Source organism: Dreissena polymorpha, chromosome 7 (assembly GCF_020536995.1).
Source record: "Dreissena polymorpha isolate Duluth1 chromosome 7, UMN_Dpol_1.0, whole genome shotgun sequence".
Lineage (NCBI taxonomy): Eukaryota > Metazoa > Mollusca > Bivalvia > Myida > Dreissenidae > Dreissena > Dreissena polymorpha.
Window position 1 is genome coordinate 110,744,502 of NC_068361.1, and position 3,726 is coordinate 110,748,227.

Sequence of the window (3,726 nt, forward strand, 5' to 3'; positions counted from 1 at the left end):
TACTTTCTTACTATCATGAGGGTACTGCACCTGACAAGTTGATTTTTACCTTGACCTTTGACATTGAATCTGAAGGTCAAATTAATAAATTTTGATTAAATTGCCATAACTTCTTTATTTAGGATCAGATTTGATTCATACATTGACAAAACAACACTTACCTGAAACACCACAATGGACTTCACCCAAACCATCCCACACGCCCCACCCTAGAAATCCCCCCCCCCCCCCAAAAAAAAATGTTTTTGTTTTCCTTATTTTTTGTAACATGTTTAAAAAAGCAATTCGTTTTTCGTCCAACCATCCCACCCAAGCTATTGCTATCAAACTTGAAATACAATCTTATTAGTTTGTTTTATGTCTTTACAAATGTTCAATGCATATGTTTTGTGGAAACCTGAACTCAGAATCGTCTATAATATACAACTTCTTTAAAACATAAGCGATCAATATGTTTGGTTTAAACTTATTTATTACGACATAGTAACATATTCACAAGTTACATGACATTGACATAGGATAAATATGTTTCAGTTATGGTCCTCTTCCAGTTAGAATATGACTATAGTACATTGACCTTATTGAATATGAACAATTTACCCATGGTGGCTTACTTTATACTGTCAAGCACTTGAATAGTCGAGCGCGCTGTTTTCTGACAGCTCTTGTTGTTGTTCTCATTGACATTTCCATTTTAACATTTAGCAGCCAAAAGGGTCCAAGTCCCCTTGATCTCGCAAGAACGTACTGCCAGAATTACGTTGATCCACCAGGTTTTGAAGTAAAAACCGTCAATGATGTCATAGGTACAAATATTTTTGTATATGGTTATGTTTAAAGTCGTTTAGCAATTATAAAAGAACATCGTAGCCCCTTTCCATTAAAAAGAAGAAAACACACATGGACTATTGGGTTACTTAATACTGGGCTGAAGTATGGAAGTAGCATAAAGATTTATTGATTATTTATGAATGAAACACTATTGGCGCCTATATCTAGCCTTCAATTATATGACTAAAATGATTATTGATATAAAATGTCTTCGCCAATAAGCCTTTTAAAAAACGGAGACTTTCTTCTCGAATACATAGGGGATCTGATAACACGAGTAAAACATGCACGGCAATTAGACAAGGAGTATGAATAGGAGGGTCATGACAGCTTCATTTAGTTTTTTTAAAAACAGAGACAAATCTTGCTGGTAACTATAAATTATCTTTACTTAGCACATCAAACGTTTAATTCACGCCATTAGAAGAAGAATTATCTTTAGTTTTTTCACCATTATAATTAAATATGGCATGCGCGTTATTTTAGTTTAAAGGGATCTTTTCAAGCTTTGGTAAATTGACAAAATTGAAAAAAGTTGTTTCAGATTCGCAGATTTTCGTTTTGGTTATGATATTTGTGAGGAAACAGTAATACTGAACATTTACCATGCTCTAATATAGCCATTATATGCATCTTTTGACGATTTTAAAACCTAAAAATTATAAAGCGTTGCAACGCGAAACGATTGAATAATTTGGAGAGTTCTGTTTTTGTCGTTAAATTTTGTGAAACTACGAAGGTTGCTTATATAACGTATAAAATACGTGAATTATGTGTACTCGGCGGAATAGCTCAGTAGGTTAAAGCGTTTTTACTTCAGGACTCTGGCACGACTCCAGGGGTCACTGGTTCGAAACCTGCTCCGGGCAATGTTCTTTTCCTTTTTTTAATTTTATTCTTGATTTTTTACTGGAGCTTTTACGATCCAATGTTTACATTTATCAATATACAGCATTTAATGAATAAGTTAAAAAAAATGCCAAAATCTGTGAAAAGGCCCCTTTAAAGCACCAGAAGTGTTTATTTTAATGTCTTATTCAGCATTGACGCTACCAACGATATATTTCATGAGGGTCGAATAATAAATGATGCCGAAAATGGAGACGCAAAACAAATTTGTGTAATGAAAATAGTTGAAGTCAACCCAACTCCCCATCTATGCACTTTCGCCGACAGAGACATTGCAATTGGCGAGGAACTCCGATATGATTATGGAGTACCAACACTTCCATGGAGAAAGGTACATTCTATTGTAAAGATGCAATCTGTGATGGATTTATCACTGATATTTATCACATTTTAAAGCTCTACTTTAATGCGGTCTGTCTGATAATGTGTATTTGTTATTTGAATTGTCAGAAATGCACGGAGCAAAAAATGGGTATGTTTCACCGTGATTTGTTATTACTACGCATGCATTAGTACAAATGCGTTGTACTTAATGGTTTCATAAATTACGAACTTTCTAACACTGACTAGATTATGTGTAATACCAATTTTTATTGTTGTTTTGAATAGGCAACACAATGACTACTAATTCTACGGACAGCCAGGAACCAGGACAAACAACATCCATACACACGGAAGAAGTCAATGAGACGGTTTGTAATATTTCGCAAGGTCGAAGCTGCTAAGGCGTATTTTCTAGTTGGTTTTGTCTTCAGTGAAATGGGCGTAATTTTGCCTTACTAAGGCGTATATTCTGGTTAAATACCTTTTAGCCGTGAATTAAAATGGTTTATCATTGAACGTCGTCAAGCTCTACTTGAAATGCGTTCTGTCTGATAATGTGTATTTGTTTTTTGCATTTTCAGAAATGTACGGAACAAAAAAGGGTATGTTTCACATTGATTTTGTTATTACTACACATGCCTAAAATCATATTATGAACATCATGAAATTATTGTAATTGTTGTACAAGGAATTAATGCCAATGTGTTGTACTAAATGGTTTCATGAATAACGAACTTTTTAACTCTGACTAAATTATGTGTTATACCATTTTTTATTGTTGTTTTGAATAGGCAACACAATGACTACTATATCTACGGACAGCCAGGAACCAGGACAAACAACATCCGTACACACGAAAGAAGTCGATGAGATGTTTTGTAATATTTCACTATGTCGAAGCTACTAAGGGGTATTTTTTGGTTTGGTTTAGTCTTCATTGAAATGGGCGTAATTTTGCCTTAAATTATATTGTGCCAATATTTATTCCGGGTAATGCTAATTGGTATTTGGGCTTAACATAACACGTACGTCGATGATCATTATATTAACATGTTATAGCACACGTTATGCGAATTTTAATAGAATAAAATATTGTTTACCAGTTGTAGTGACTATGAACTACTTATCTATCAAAATCTTCATAAAGAATTTAGAATTTACAACTGTCAATGAAACTGGTGAGCATGTGTATTAACCACTGTAGTCTATAAACATCGACTTCATCATAATCACAAAAACGTTAATTATCGCTTATCCAAGAAGTGTAATATCATTAATTTTAATTTTCAGTATAAGACTTATACGCTGCCAATTACTGTGTATGAAACTCTGAGACATTAGGAAATTTAACTTGCGTGTTACATATGGACATTGGTTGATATTTTATCTTAACAACAAAAAAACAATAGCGTCTACTCGATTTTTACTATACGATACATTCTGACATGGGTAAGAAAAGATAGTTCATTTTATACCCACCACCGCACAATACATACAGGATCTACCGTGAACCACAGTCCGTTCACCAGTTCTTTTTTCTTCCAACACATTTGTCCAGAGAAGTACAATACCTTTCATTTAACCGTGCATTCATTTTGTCTTATTAGTATCTGTAAAAAATATTCATTGTATACTTTTTCGAACTTTGATAACATGTTTGGA

At 33.6% G+C, this 3,726-nt stretch overlaps 1 long non-coding RNA gene across 2 annotated transcripts; it reads left to right on the forward strand.

The window, feature by feature from the left end:
* Positions 1 to 432: 432 nt before the first annotated feature.
* On the forward strand, positions 433 to 3,168 carry LOC127838939 (uncharacterized). Of its 2 annotated transcripts, none has more exons than XR_008030049.1 (5): positions 433 to 806; positions 1,873 to 2,071; positions 2,350 to 2,432; positions 2,646 to 2,666; positions 2,856 to 3,168. It is a non-coding gene; the product is annotated as an uncharacterized LOC127838939 (long non-coding RNA). The 2 variants fall into 2 exon arrangements; XR_008030048.1 differs by lacking the exon at positions 433 to 806 and adding an exon at positions 1,045 to 1,201.
* Positions 3,169 to 3,726: the final 558 nt, after the last annotated feature.